Genomic DNA, 16,614 nt, shown 5'->3' on the forward strand with positions numbered 1-16,614 from the left:
AGCCTTAGAGAGTTTATGTGCATTGCAATTTAAACAGCTACAAATAAAAGTTTAAAAGGTATAGTTTTAAGGGCTGGAAGATCTAAGAAGCAAACTTTTAGGTCAGTGAGACCTTTATGTAAACAAAACTAAAAGCGCTCTGACATGTTGAGGATATGAAGCCTAGGGAGAAATTTAGCAGTGACTATTTTAAGCTCCAGCTAGGAGTAAGCACTTGAGGAGTCCCTGATTGGTAGTGATGGAAATCTACCTGGAGGGGCTTTTCTTGCCTAATTTCACAGTTGTGCCTTGTACGGACACAGTGATCAAGTAGACAGATGACCTTTAGGCCTTTTCTAAGCATCCAATGCTCTTCCACTCCAACCTTATCAAACTCTTCATCTCCAAGGACCAGTTCATCACGTGCCAGTCATTTCTAGGGCCATGAGACCCTACCCCCTTTTGGTCAGTTTATTCCTCTTCCTCTACCATGGAATCTTTTCATGACATTAGTCCTTCCTTGGGAATCTGAAGATATCTGTTGACTGTTATTTTCATTTTCATTGAGCGTATTTGAATTTTCTAGGAATCTTGCAAACTGCTTAGATTTGAATCTATCTGGAACACACAGAGGGAAAAGGCTTGAGGGTAAAATGGGACCAAGCATAGGGATTCTGGTAACAGGAGTCCTGGACCAGTTATTCCCCCAGTTCCTGTGTAATTTCCTATTAAATCCATGAGCATCCTCCTAGGAGCTGCCTGGGTCCGTCTGAGTCCAGCCATGGATGGACCAATGTCCTTTTGTTCTATTCCCCTTGGTCCCAGGAATCAATGCTTTTGCATCACGCATGTATGGCAACACACACAATCATGTCTGTGGGATGGTCACTTGCTTTTGCAATCTCACTGGTCATGGCTGACTGTGCTGCTATTCAAGGGATATGACTGACTGGATGCATGAAGGATTGGCTTCAGTAGTGGCACTATGTGTTTGTGTGTGTGTGTGTGTGTGTGTGTGTGTGTGTGAGAGAGAGAGAGAGAGAGAGAGAGAGAGAGAGAGAGAGAGAGAGAACAGTTAATTACAAATGCCAATCCACAGATGTGTTGTTTCAGAATCAAATCAACTGGGATTTTTTTTTTTTTTTGGAAGAGAACTTGATGGGGATCATATAACAGAAAACATGACAGACAAAATTTATTGTAGGCAGAACTTTATCACTAATACCTGGTTCTGTCTTTCATGAGCATACACATTCAACAAACTTCACTCTTCACAGTGACANGTGTGTGTGTGTGTGTGTGTGTGTGTGTGTGTGTGAGAGAGAGAGAGAGAGAGAGAGAGAGAGAGAGAGAGAGAGAGAGAGATTTAGGCCAGGGCTCAGATTAGTTCTATGCCCCTATCAGATAAACTGCTTAACACCAGAACTTCAGATGTATTCTTGTCACATCCTGGAAACCAGTGGCCATGCTTTGTGGCTTTCAGTTTTCTTTCTTCATGTCCCAGAAGTATCTCTCCTGCCAACCCTGCTGGGAGTTAGGTCTCTCTCCCTCATCCCTTGCTAATTTGTCTCCTCCTAAAGGATTCCCATCCTTCTCATCCTAGAATGTTTTCTAGGGGATGAAACTGGATTTCTAGATTAAGTTACCTGCTTGAGGTCACATATCCTGGAAGGGGCAGAGCCAGGATCAGTACCTGGATCTCTTCACTTCTTGTCTTTCCACTAGCAAACATTAAAAAACCAACAAATCACTAATATTTTGTATATTTTAAAGTTGACAAAGAACATCTTACACATTTTGACCTTCACATGAATCTTGGGAGATTATTATCATTATCATAATCCCCTTTTCAAGATGAAGAAACTTACATTTAGGAAGTCTATAGATTAGATAATTGCAGGGTCTTGCATGTAAAAACTCTAAACCAGAATCTTGGATTTTGTTTAAGAATGATCCTGGCTAGCAATTTCTTTTGGTTAATAGTACCTGATTCCTGTAACTTAAGAAATCCAATATTAATAACCAACTGTTAATTCAAATTTAAAACTAAGGGTCACATATTAGAAGCTTCCTTAAGTCCTATACTTTAATAGCCCAATACTCTTGGTTCATTAACTAGTAAAACATGTCACCTATTCAATACAATGTAATTCACCCAAACATGACAATTTGTCATTGCACAGCTGAGACAATGGCATTAAGATCACAGCAAAGGCCAGAGGAAACAAGTTACATGCATTTTAGTCAAAATTTCAAAAAGTTTTTCATCTATTTTCCACACTCTGGAGTTAAGGGAGGCACAGAGGCCCACAAGAACTACATCTTGACTTCTAATAAGGGGGAGGCATTCAATCCTATTTTATGCTTGATTCTTTAGCTAGCTCATTCCCTTGCCCAATCAAAGCAAAACACTTTGAAGTTGAAAAGCTCATTACCTAGTGGATTCCTTTGATTTCTTTGAATATCTGCTCATAGGAGCTTCCTCAGTTGCAAGATCTGCATAGTGATGACAACAGTTTACATTCACAAAGGTTTACTCTGCACCAGGCCTTGGGCTAAAGGCTTCTCATGTATTACAACATGATCATCTCATTTCATTGTCACCAAACAGTCCAGGATAGGTAATTTTATCCTCTGTTTCATAATTGAGGAAACTGGGGTTTAAGGGGGTTGAGTGGCTCACCCCAAGGCTTCAGTTAATGAGTGCCTGTTATGTTGGCCTGAGCATTAGAAGTGTTTAATGTATAACCCGCATGGTTTACTTTGCAAAGAGGCTGGTGTCAATTCTGAATTCACCTAATTCAAAGGACAGTGTCTAGGGACTTTTGTCCTTGAGAGGTGACCTGATTATGTTTCAGCATCTGCATAGTGTTTTTTCTCTCACTGGCCTCCTGCTCACTCCACCTGGATGGCCCATATCTACCAGGTTTCTCCCTGCAGCCACACCTGTTATATGACCTCATCAGCTTAGGGCCTCACACTGGCCTTCCCTGCTGAGGGTTCTCTAAAATAATTTATGGAAACACTTCTATTCTGAATAATCCTGTGGCAACTTGGCCCTGGAGAGGGACCCTAGTTGAAGTCCAGGGAATCTCCACATAGCAGAGCCTGTTTGGAGCAGTTACATCTGGGTTGGACAGAACAAGGCTAGCTAGTTTGGGAGGGGCCTGATAACTGGATTAACTCAAATACTTCATAAACCGCTTATGGCTCCAGCTGGTTTTAGCTCCAGGAAAGCCTCAGAGAGTGCCTTCAATGACTGAGGCCTCTCCTGGAATGTTGCCACATGGCTGGGGCTTGAAAGAGATTCTACAAAGGTTTTCACATATGAATCCCTAAAAGACTCTGGACGTTAACAGATAGGGCATTCCTCAGGCTCATTTATTTGGGTTCTGCTCTTCAATCACACAAGAAGATACTGTGACAGAAGGGAGGGTGGGATGGCCACCCAGATCATGGCCCACCTCAGAGGACTGTCACTGAACAGTATTTTGCACAACAAAACCCCTACCCTCCTCTCCTGGTGGGCTTTCTAGTTATTATACAGGTACTCTGTTTATGCTGGGTTACCTGTTGACAACTTTTTGATCTCCAATTACACCATTTATCTCAAAGAAGAAACAATTATCTTGGGGACCTGAGTATTGGACCATGGTCAGATGGTATTGAGTGCCTGGTGGGTACCTTCTGCTTGCCTCTCTATGTCTATTGGACACCCTTCATTCTGCCCTCCTCAGTGGATCTCACAGGGCCCCAGCAACTCTAGTTCCTGGGTATGTGTGGTGGTGGTGGGGGGAGGTTAGCCAGTGGAGACCAAGCAAGGAAGGTAAGGTTAGGACCATGTCTTCCTTGGCTCCTTCTCTGAGTTTGGATCCAGCCAGTTGTGTTCCTTGACTGTAGGTCACAGCTTCCTCCAGGAGGCACTATATACAACCCACTCCCTGTTCTAGAATCCTGACAACTGCTCCCAACTCACAGTTCCAGGCCTCTTCTGAGAGGAGCTCAGCTCTGCTTCCTCCTTTGACTATAGAAGGCTCAAGATATAAGCTGCTTGTCTCTTAAGAGTGTTCAGAACTTCTCTGACTACTTGGGAGGCGCTGGTCAGCTGTCACCTTTATTAATTAACCCCAAGGGTGCAGCAAGCCTGCCTGGAGGAGCTTAGCCAATCACTTGCCCTATTTTATAAAGAAACCCACATATTTTGTTACAAATACTCATTACCATAAAAGTGCTTTTCCCTCTGAAATTACTCTATAAATTTAATGTGATCCCAATAAAAATAGGAATAGAATTTTTTAAAAGTTTTTTTTTAACTTGGCTGATTCTAAAGTTTATAAGAAAAATTTAAACATAAAGCATAACCAGAAAAAAAAATCTAAAAGGGAAGGGAATCAAGCTCCATCAGATATTAAAACACATATAAAGATATGTAATTAAAATAGTGCAGAACTTGTACATGACTCTACAGATAGGTAAGTAACACAGAACACAAAGTCCAGAAGTAGTCCCAAATACTGAAGTTTAATAAAGATAAATTATTCACAAATGAAACTAGAACTGAGTAGCCATCCAGAAAACAATCAAGCTATAGTTCAGTTTGTCATAAGGCTCAACTTAAAAAAAAAAATATATATATATTTTTTAACATAATACTCTATTTATTTTTTATGTGGTGCTGAGGATCAAAATCACACAAGCTATGCAAGTGCGCTACTACTGAGCTACAACTGCAGCTGCCAGGCTTAATTCTTGATGAGTAATATTTATATATAAGTATTTAATATTATCTATTATAAATATATTTATATGTATATTATAAACTATAAATATGGTAAATCTAGAAACTTATTTATATGTTTACTATCTACATGTTTATTTATATCATACTTGATTCATATTTTAGTATGATGATATTTAATATAAACATTATATTTACAGAAGACCATAAAAATCCTAGAAGAGACAGTGAGAAAATTCTATTACAATCTCAGAGTAGAGATTGTACCTAAAGATTGTAATCTGGAAGCCACAGATTTAAAAATGATAAGTTAATAATATTTAAATAAATTTAACTACATTAAGGTAAAAAAATACATCATAAAGCCACAATAAACAAAGTCAAAGTAGAAAAAAATAACACAGAAATATCTGTTATTCAGATCCTAGGCCAAAGGTAAAATTTTCTGGCAGATAAAGAAGAAAAGGCCACATCCAATAGAAAACTAGGCAAAGATATAAACAGAGTTAATGGAAAAAGAAAAAAATTACAAATACACATCCTTACTCATCATAGAAGAGATGTAACATAGAACTATACTGAGATATCATTTTTTTTTTTAATCTTTCAGATTGGGAAATTTAAAAAGTGTGATTCAGGGCTGGGGTGTAGCTCAGTCGGGGAGCCCTTGCCTAACATATGTGAGGCTCTGGGTTCCATATCCAATATTGCAAGGAAAAAAAAATTTTTGATTTCCTAAGGAGGCTGCAGGGAAATAAACACTCTCATAACCCATCAGTGAATGCAGAGATCGGGGCAATCTTTATAAAGGCCATCTAATAATATCATCAGTGTGCTCAGCAGCCATCTCCAGTGATCTTCCCTCCAGACACACTCACATGAGAAATGGTGTGTGCAATGCAACACTGCTTGTAATAGCAAGATTGGGGACAGCCTAAATGCCCATTCAGAGGGGACTGCTGAAATAAATTATGGCTCATCTTTACAATGAAATGCAGCCATAAAACAGAGCAAAGGTGCTGTTGAATGAAATCATCTCCAAGAGATGGTAAGCGAAACAAAGCAAGATACAGAACAGTATGTATAACAAAAAGAACAAAAAAAAAGGGGGAAAAATGAAAAAAAAATAGGAAAAGGAAAAAGAAAAAAATGCTGGAACACAGTTACCTTTGGTAACTCAAATCTGTACACTCTGAAGTTATTTTTGGATGATCTGTTATATAAAAGAGCAATATGTACCCTGCATGCATAGATTATGGTCTTATTATCATAAAAGTTAGTCTATTGCCATTGATAAGACTATTGAGATTATATCAGTCTTGTAGTTAAAAAGAATAGCTTAACATTAGATATTCTAAAATGAAAATTACTTTTTGGCAGAAGTTTTCCATAATAGTTGGTCTATACTGAGATGACAACAAATGACCAATCAACTGGTTTACCCCAGTATCCCTCCGAAGTGTGTTCTATAGAAATCAGTTCCTAAAGAAGTTAACAGGTATTCCTTGAGAAAACTTTGTTATGACAAAATAAGTTCGGGAAAGGCAAAGCTAACCAGGTGGAATATGGAGACTTCTTTCAATACATTCACATAGTGACGTTCCCTGAGATGGGTGGAGGGGAGCAGGGCATAAAATAAATGCCTTCTTGGACTCTGGAACTTGTTATTGACATCTCACATGGCCAGTGCCCCATGGAGTCCACTGGAAATGCTGGATCACTTAGGGTACATTGTGTATCTGGCTCACCCTGTCAGATTCCCCAGAAAGCGAAACTGCTCAGAATCAGATATTCCCACTTGCACCACCCTAGATGCTTCTGACAGTATCTATGCCTTTTGTTTTCTCTCTCCACTCTTTTTTATTTTTTGAGACAAGGTCTTGCTAAATTGCTGCGGATGACCTTGAACTTGTGATCTTCCTGTCTCAACCTCCCAGGTCAATGGGATTACAGGTATGTGCTACCTCGACTGGCACCCTCTTTTTTCTGAATTGTCTTTTCTTTAGAACTGGATGCTTTTCTTTTCTTTACATGGTTGTTTTGTGTTGCTTGGTTGGTTTGGGCCTTGCATTCCCTTTGAATGAGACGAGGCCCATGTAAACAGGAATTCTGCCTCCGTCACCATATAGCTCTGACTCACTATCTCTTGTCTGATTTTTTCATCCTGGGATCCTGATGCTGGCATTCATCTGTCCAGTGTCTTGGACATACGCAGGGTCAGAGCAGGGTCACTGTAGATATTTATCATCGACTGGACAGAATTTGTGCCTTCCCAGGGGAGGAAGTTTGGTGTCAGTGATATCTCTTTTAGCAGGCCTCTGCTGGATGTAGCCATGGTTAAAAGAAGCCAACCCTGCCTGGAGGTTCCTCAGTCCCCCAGTCAAGGTGCTGGCAGCAGCTGGACAGAATTGGCCATTCCTTCACTAAGACTGCCCCACCCCAGATGAGCTGTCCTGGAAGACCCTGGAGCTGAGGGGCTGGGAGGACTGTCAGTGTTCCACCAACCTTGTGCTTGTCAAGCAGGGGCTGCCTATTATAGCACAGGATTCAGGGGCCTCCTGTCCAACAACATCTAGTCTTAGTTTCTATAACAGGGAAAAAAACAAACAAAAACAAAACAAAACAAAACAAAACAAAAAAAACAAGCCTCTCTCAACATTCAGGATAAGACTTGGGCTGCAAATACTGTGGAAAGTGAACCCTTAGATTTAAAACCTCAGGGTTTCAGGGAGAAGATGAGAGAGGCAAGGTTCTGGGAATGCGGAACCTGTGTGGTTGGAAGGAAATTACCCAGAGGAGGGGGTCCAGAGTCTCAAAGCCAGGCTTGCTCATTTATCTTTTGCTAAGGTCAGCACCGAGATTCCCTGTCTTCCCCATTGGGATCTCCAGGATCCCCATGAAGGGCAAGTCTGGCTGGGGGCTGGGTTCATGCTTGTTCTCCTGAAGCACTGATCTTGCTGGCTGTCTATGGCTTCTGACTTCATCCATCATCTTCTCTGACACTGGTTTGCCTCCGGGCACCAGGAGACACCTGCCCCTACTCCACCCTCTCCGGGTTCCTCAAGTTCTAGGACTTTGGCTGCCCTCTCCCTCCCCTGTGGCTGGCTTTGTTTCCCGCCAAGCCACTTGGGATCTCCCTTCCTGGTACCTTCCTCTCCGGGGCTGAGTCCGCCCTTTCCACATTGTCTTAGGCACCTCTCTGCTGCATTGTGCTGAGCCAATCAGATAGGCAGACTGTCCTTAACATCATGGATTGAGAACCTTGGACACTTGGTGTGCAGAACAGCCAGGCCAGACAGTGCTAGGCAGGCTAGACGGTGAGGGTTCCAAGTAAGTGGGGCTGATGTGCTCACTCCTGGACTTTGGCTGGCCCCCATCATTACTAGGCACTGGGTAAATGGCTTCAAGGGCACCCCACAGGCACCCCATGTCCACTCCGGACCTTCAGGTGACCCCCCCCCCAAACCAGAATGGAGCTTAGTGGAAAGACCTCTGAGCTAGACCTAGGAAGCCTGACTAGATGTGGGTGGGAATGAAAACTGGATTTGTGGCCAGAAGACCTGGATTTGGGTCCTGATCCTACTGTTTAGGATTATGTGAACTTGGTTATATTTCTTAATTTCTCTGACCTGTGTTTCTCAGCTGTGGAAGAGGGATAATGACAGGGCACATCCTCAGAAGGTTACTAGGATCAGATGCAAAAGCGGATCTGGAAGCCCAAGTATTTTGTGCACATTTTGCCTGTATGCAAATATATGCATTTTTCTAGGGGAAGGAGTCAGGTTTCTTTCTTCATCCTACTCCAAAAGATTACGAAATGCTACAGTCAGAACATGGAGTTCAAGTCTTGGCTCTGACTTGGGGACATTACTCAGTTTCCTTATATATAACATGAATTTAATACTAATAATCTGCCTTCCCCAGGAGAGAAATAAACGGGAGAAAATATATAAAGTACTTAAAATAGTGTTTGTAAGCATTTTCTGTTTTTATTTTCATTATGTGCAAACCTTGCCACATTTGGCAGTGTTATACTGAAAAGGGTGTGGCTAGTGAGGGGTGGAGAGGGGTGTGGCTGAGGAGGGAGTGAGGAGGGAGGGTGGGGGGAAGGATGGGACCCCTGAGAGACAGAGCATATGTTTCATCTTCCTGAGCCTCTAAAAACTTTCAGAAAAAAAAAGGGATAGGGTTCAAATGAGGAAATAAAGGTACAGAATGAGTCCTGATGAGATCTTGGGTACAAATATATTTATTCAAGACCCAGAAGTACCACTGCAGGGTAGTGGCCCCATTTGGACCCAGAGCTCCCGCTGGGACTATGGAGCTCCCCCTTTTCTTCCATCCAGTGTTCTTCTCCACCTGGGGTGAAGCAAGCTTTATAGTCCTTTGTTTGCTTTGCCCATCACAGAACACAAGGCAAGAGGGGACTTTAGGAGCCAACCCCTCCTTTTGAGTCTGCAGTCATGAGCACCAGTCTCTCCCTAGGCCTCTGGGTTGTGGGTGCTCCCAAGGAACCATTACTGTCTTCCTGTCTAAGGCAGGAGAGCATCCCAGTCTTGATTTCTCCATTTATTCAACAACTATTTACTGACATTTTCTCTGGCCTACTCTGAGGCACCTGCTGAGACCACCTGAGCCACATTTGCACAAGGACGCGTCCAGGGAGTGCCCTCCAAATCCAAACTTCCCCTACCCCTGCTAATTTGTTTGGTGAAGGAGGTCTAAGTAGAGTTTGGGATGTTAAGACAGCACGGCTGCCCCCTCCTTGCAGGGTCACTCAGGCTACCTGGATGAAAGGACTAATTGTCTCCAGCTGGGCTGGCTCTCTTGGGGCTCTGCTGTGAGCACCCCTTCCCTCTGCACCTAGGCTCACAAACAGGACCCTGGTAACCCAAGGCGTGCCCAGACCCTCCCCTGAGGACAGAGCTCTCTTATGAATGGCTTCTTTAAGCTCCAGGGCCCTCTTCTGAAAAGAGAAATTCATCCAGGGCCATGTCAGTAAATTTCCAGAGCTGCACTCCCCCTCCCCGCACCCCACCTCCGCATCCTGAAGCAATTCTGTGTACAGGCTGAGGCCACCTGGGCCACTGCAGGGAGCAGGACAGGGCTGGGTTACTCAGATTTGCGGCTGCTTGGTGGGTTTTCCTGGGGGTGGGGGGATGATACTTGTTTTCTTCTTTCCCTTCCTCTGTGGCTGTCTTTCCTTCCCAAACAGGAAAGCAAAGAAGAGTTGGGAGGCCCTACAGGGAATCCAGGACATGCTAGGCTTCTGATTCAGCCATCCTTGTCACAGCTTTGTCCCACTAGAGCACAATGACCTGTTGACAGTCCCAGTGGAATGGAAGTTCTGCAAGGACAGGGGTGGTGTCTGGCCATCTATTGATTCAACCTCACCAGCCACAGTTAAGTAACAGTCCCCATGTCTGCAGAGGGGAGCTTGTGTTTGGTGAAGTAAGACACAGCCACACACACACACACACACACACACACACACACACACATGCTGAACCTAAGAAGCTACTCATCTTGGAGAATACAGATGGGAAACCAAGCCAGTGCCAGCTGTGTCACTCCCAGAAGCCCTCCACCTGCCTCTGCACTCAAGATTCCCTCTCTCCTCTGTGGCCAGACTCTGTCCTTCCTCCTGTCCACTCAGGTTGGGTATCTCTTCTTCCTCCAATCTAGTCTCAAGCTCCTCGTCTGCTCATCCGCTCCTCCATGACAGCCCCATGCAGGCGGCTAGCTCAGAGCCAGTGGGGGTCAGGCATGGAAACTCGATTACAGAATTGGGGTGGGGAGCTGGGACTGGACGAGGTGGGCGGAAGCATTTTCAGGGAGACGGACGGTCAAGGATGCAGACACCAAAGGCTTGAGGAAGGGACACGGACAGGACAGGCAGGCAATATGGGCTGCTGGGTGGGTAGAGAGGGCTGAGGCTGGAGAGTTTAGGGTGGACATCTAGGGCTGCAGCTTTGAAATCTGAACTAACCCTGGAGGGCATTTAAGCTAAGGTTCCTTCTTACCCTTTCCTTCCAGAAAGCACTTGCTTTCTCCTTGCTGGGGAAGTGCGCTCTGCTCCCTTACCAGGGCCATCGAAGGCCCTCCCCCCACCTCTCTCCTTAGTCATCCTTGGGGACTCATCCTTTGGACACCCCTCTTAACCTCTTGCTGTTCCCCTTTCATGTCCTTATGGTAAGGGTTACCACATCCCAGCTGACTCCTATCAAAGCATGATCACCTCTTACATTTAGTTCATCTACTTTATCATTTGCTTCTACCACTTCCATCAGCTACCTGAGGACGAAGCTTTTGGCAGCAATGAATTAAAGACAAAATGAATTTAAGACAGGGAGACACCTACAGCAAGAATCTAGGAGAGAATTAAGGCCTGCCCTGGGATAATGGGGAAATAGGAGAACAAGGAGGTTTAGGGACATATTGAGAACCCAAAACAGAAAGGACTGGTTGGATGTGGGGATGGAAGGCTGCAGAAAGAATCTTTATGTATAGAGGTTATTTTATCTTGTTTTACTGAAGCTCCCAGTCCAGAGCTTTTTCTATGCCAGGAACCCAGTAATCTGGCTGACTGGAAGCAGAGAGGCAGAGGCTGGCCTGTGCAGTCAGGGCCCCTGGGTGTCTCAGAGATGGGTGAATGGAGTCCAGAGGCTGCCAAATCAGCCCAGCTAGAGTCCCCGGCCACCTGGCACATTGGGAAGACCTGAAAACACCCTCAAACCCTGACAGGCTGGTACCCTAGCTGTCTTGGGTCTCCACTGGTAAAGGGCAAAAAGGAGGAGAAACCATGGTATCTTCTAAAATGGCAGCAAAAAATATCTCTAGCCTTACATGCTCTTCCAGAACCTTGTACACCCCATCAAGGGGTGGACCTCTGCTCCCTCTCCTTGAACCCCGGTGAGCTTTTCTTCTATCTTAATGAACAGGATTTGGCAGAAGCAATGCTATGTGACTTATGGGGCTGGGTTATAAAAGATGACACAGTTTCCTGGCTCCCTCTTGAGACATACATCATTGTGTGAAGTTCAGCCACTTTCATCCCCCCAACACTAGAGAGACCACATAAGAGACAGAGGCCCTCGAGACCCCAGTTGATCCAGCCTTCAGCCCTCACATCAGACATGTGGGCAAGAGGGGGCTTTCAGATGACTCCATCCATGTCTTCATCTGACTTCACCACCTGAGGGACCCTGGGGGAGTCACCTCACTCAGCCCAGTCATCCTTCAGAACCACAAAAAAGAATGATCAAATGACTCACTCTCATTGTTCAAATGGGGGGGTGGGATATACCAGCTACAGGTACAAAGATGTCCCTGAGCTCTGTGCCTGGAGTGTGAAATTTGATGCATGCCAGAAGCAGGAAGATGGCTCTGCTGAGCAAGCCTTCACCTCTAGGTATGCCAGCAAGAGAATCAAGCCAACACTGAGATGCCTGTGTCAGGATGCCTAGGACGCCTGCTCTGCAGCCCCCAGGGCACCCTGGACCTGAGATGTGCTCCACACTCTCCCGAGGTGTGGTTTGGAAGGGTACCTGGGCCAGGATACCAAGGAGACAGACAGGTCTGCCGGGAAAAATGAGAGAGTCCTCCAGGAAGTAGGGAGGGCCCCCTCTCCTCCTTTGGGATCCTCCCAGGGCTGTGGAAGCTTGGCATTCCTCTCCCACATGCTCAGATATCCCAAGGATTCTGCCCCGCCCCTGCCTGCTCAGTGTTCTGCCTGCAATGTTTACTCATCTCTGGGGCCATGCTCCACCGAAGAGAGATGGCAGGTAAGGATTCCATTGGGATCCTTTTCGGTTGGCCACTCCAGTGCACCAGGCTCCCAAATGTCATTCTGTGCTTTGCTGTCCAGTGACCTCCCTGGGACTTTATGTTTCCACATCTCTCTCTCTTTGTTCCCTCTCCACCAGTGGTTCCCAACGGAGGGCATTCCCAATCTTCCTCCACTGGGGACATTTGTCAATGTCTGGAGACATTTTTGATTGTCACACACTGAGAGGAGCTACTGGCATTAGTGGGTAGAAGCCAAGGGATGCTGCTGAACATCTTACAATATACAGGACATCCCTTCCCCCCGGAAGAATTACCCACCCCAAATGTCAATTGTGCAAAGCTGAGAATCTGGGCCCTGGCTTCAATCTTGCTTGTCTCATTTCTGTTGTGCTTTGTTTTTTGCTTTCCTTGCTGATGGCTGGATAAAAGATAAACAGACCAAGACATTGAAGACTGCTTCTGGCTACATTTTACTCTTCGGAGACAACAGTATTTTAAGTCCCCAGCAGACCTGTCACCCTGCCTGAAAAGGAGAGAAGGGACAAAGGTCTCCGGGTCCTAAGTAGCCCAGGAAGGGAGAATCTCTGCTCTCAGGCAGCTGTGGGTCTTATCTTTAGAAGGAGAAGGAACCCTTGAAGGGCCAACTTAGGACCATCTGGAGCTGATCAGAAGGGGATTCTCAAGAGGAGACACACCCGGCCCAGTGCCAGGCCTATGGCAGGGTGACAGGGTGACATGAGTCATAATGGGCCAGTCCTCTTGTTACTCATTTCACAGCCTGACAGCAGCCCAGAGAAGAATACCCCAAACCACAGTTCCCCACACATGTCTAATCACTTGTCATTTACATCATGGTTGGAAGAAAGAGAGGTGCAAACCCTTTGCTTCACTCTCATTCCCACTTCTGCAGGAGGGGAGGCCCTAAAACGCAAGACTGGAAGGAGACAGCGATGCTGGGGCATAACATTCCCACTTTGGATTTTGGTAGCAACTCTGGAAGCCTGATGAGTCCCCTTTCTTTCTCAGCCACACCCTGGAATAAGAGGACACACCTGTTGAAGTCTCATCTTTGTGCCCTTGTTCCCTGCAGCTCTGACCCTGATGGACCATTGCTCCCATGGTCACTAGCTGATACCACAGTATTTATGTCCTAGTACCCCAGAGAGGTGGATCCTCATGCACCATGGCTGCCTGTTCACCCTTTTCTTCCTATGGTCCTGCTGCCCCTCAACCAGAGCCATGGGAGAAGGGAGAAGGGGAAACCCTACCCTGTGTTGCAGATCTTGTCCCCAAATCCCACTTTTCAGGAACTCTCCTTCCTCACCTCTTGGAGGAACCAGAAGGACAACATCTGTTTTTCTTGCTTCTTCATATTCACAGTGTTGAGCTAAAGGTAAAAAGTCTCACTGGGGCCAGGGACAGAAAAATGCAAGAAAAACAACCACCTGAGGGTTGGCCCACCAAGATTTTCTCACTCGTATTCCAATGCCCAGAGAGATGGAGGAGCCGCCCCAGAGCCCCTGGGTTCCCAGGACCCCTTTCAGTCATGTAGTCTTAAGATGTGCCCCTTGTGGGAAAAGGGAAAAGGACTCAAGCATCATCTTCCATTTCACAGATGGGTACGTGGGAGCTTGTGGCTGAAAATCACCGGACACTAGAGGCAAGTGCCTGTGTGGGGAGAGGAGAGGAGAGAGTCCAGGTCATGTGGCACTAATGGCCTCTGGCCTCAGTCTCTCCTACTTTGAACTTCATGTGCATTACTTCATCTTCACTGTCCTCTGAGGTAGGCACTATTATTACCCCATTTTATAAATGAGAAAACTCAGGCTTGACAAAGATAATGGTTCAATCAAAGTAGCAGAGCCAGTATGTGGCAGAACTAAGAGACCAGGGTCTAACTGCTGGATACCCAAGTCCTTGCTGTTGCCCCTGATGTTTACAAGTGTTTTCTATGTATATGTATCCTGCTTGGCTCTGTTGTAAGGACCTTTCCAACCCAAAGAGTGGGATGGGAAGATCACAGACTCATGGGGGGCAGGCAGGAGCCCTGCCCGAAACACCCTTGTTACCTGTGATTTCATAGAGGAGCTCTATTCTACCACCCTACTCCCAAAGCTCCAACTGTTGGCTGTGCTGTCCAGTGCAGCAGCCACAGGGCACATGTGGCTATGTACATATAAATTAAACAAATTACAAATCAATCCCTCAGTTGCATTAGTCATATTTCAATTGCTCAACAACCACATGTGGCTAGTGGCTGCCATATTGGGCAATGCAGATAGATATTTTCATCATTGCTAAAATCACTACTGAACAGTGCTGGTCTAGCTTGTCTCATTGTATACTCGCTGGCCAACCAGAGGGAGTGTTGACCACGTTCTCCTGGGGCTCCATTGTAGAGTTGTTGGCCAGGACCAACCAGATATCATGGAACACACAGATCTTCATTTCTGAAATCCCAGGTGGGGATCTCTCTCTGGCTGATACTGCTGGGGACTGATGCTGAACAAGGATCCATGGACCTTGGAGTGGAGCTAATATTGCTTATAAACAAACCTCAGTCAGCCTGAGGCAGGTGTGTAGGGTGGTGAGTGGAGGGTCGGAGATTTTAGAGTTACAGAAAGTCCTAAGTAGTGAGCTTTAGGAAAATCTGATCCAACCCTCTTAGAAATGAGACAACAGGGGTGTGGCCTGGCTCCTGGCCACTGGCAGCTAGTGGAAAAGCTGAGGGAGCACCCAGCCTAGGGAAAAGTCACATTCTGATCCACAGGCCTATGGGAGCAGGCAGGAGCCTGGAAACACTCTTGTTACCTGTGATTTCATGGGGGAGCTCTGTCCTACCACCCTACTCCAAAGCCAAGGACACATCTGTCCTGTAGGCATTGGGATGAGGCTGTTGCCGTGAGATCTGACAGTCAAGGCTGGGGCCAGCCAGGACAGGACAGGGACTTGCAGGTAAAATAGCAGGGTTAACAGCTCATCCCTGCCCTGTTCATGAGTGAGCTTAGATACGGCAGCCTCAGGGGAGAAAAGCTGCAAAAGAGAATTTACAACAGAAGAGAGGAGAGGAAAAGGTGACTCAGGGACACTTACATCCGCCCCAGGAGGTGGGGGGGGGGGTTGCAGCTGGGAGTGAGTGTGTTGTGAGGGCAGAGGGCTGGTGATGATGATTTTTTTTTTCAAATGTTTATTCTTAAGTTTTAGGTGGACACAGTATCTTTATTTTACATTTATGTAGTTCTGAGGATTGAACACAGGGCCTCATGCATGCTAGGCAAGCACTCTACCACTGAGCCGCAACCCCAGCCCAATGTGATGATTATTTTTAAGAAAGAAAACAATGGATTTACTTTCTCCATCAAACCAGCCAACCCCTATGGTCTAGTCTTCTTTTTTAACTACATGCATTTTTGTTTTCTTTAACTGCACCTCCAAATCTGAACAGAGGGGCATCCTACAAAGTCCCTGGCCAGTACTCAAGGTCATCAAAACAAGAAGACTGAGAAATTGTCACAACCAAGAAGAGTCCAGGGAGACATGACAAAGACATGTAATGTGGTATCCTGGAGTGGAGGGGACCCTGGGACAGCAAAAGGACATTAAAAAAAAAAAAAAAAAAAACAACTAAGGAAATCTAAAAAAGTATGGACTTGAATGGTAATGTATTGATACTGGTTCATCAACTGGAGCAAGGGAGCAATACAAATGTGAAATGTTAATAGCAGGGAAAGCTGGGTATGGAGTACATGGAATTTTCTGTACTGACATATCATTGTTTATTTTTTTAAAAATAAATCTAAAACTATTCTAAAAGAATGAAGTTAAGCTTGTTAAAATTATTAAGGGAACCAATTATAAAGGTAAATTTAAAATTTATCATTTTAAAATTATTTAAAACAGTCAGAAATTCAACTTCTAAAATCAAAGCATGCGTATCTGCCCCATTTATGTTTATTTTCTCCCCATATATTTCTTATTTTTAATTAAAAAAATTTTTTTTGTAGTTATAGATGGACAGCATGCCTTTATTTTATTTGTTTATTTTTATGCAGTGCTAAGGATCAAACCCAGTGCCTCACACATGCTAGGCAAGTGCTCTGCCACTGAGC

At 45.0% G+C, this 16,614-nt stretch overlaps 1 protein-coding gene and 1 long non-coding RNA gene across 2 annotated transcripts in view; one reads left to right on the top strand and one right to left on the bottom strand.

Moving 5' to 3' along the window:
• The window catches only part of Capn2 (calpain 2), a 53,448-nt gene that overhangs the window by 26,807 nt on the left and 10,027 nt on the right, over window positions 1-16,614 (bottom strand). The gene's annotated exons all lie outside the window — the stretch shown is intronic.
• On the top strand, window positions 14,027-16,166 carry LOC125618477. Its single transcript, XR_007349771.1, has 2 exons — window positions 14,027-14,288; window positions 15,951-16,166. It is a non-coding gene; the product is annotated as an uncharacterized LOC125618477 (long non-coding RNA).

This window comes from Marmota marmota, unplaced genomic scaffold, assembly GCF_001458135.2.
Source record: "Marmota marmota marmota unplaced genomic scaffold, marMar, whole genome shotgun sequence".
NCBI classification, from domain to species: Eukaryota; Metazoa; Chordata; class Mammalia; order Rodentia; family Sciuridae; genus Marmota; species Marmota marmota.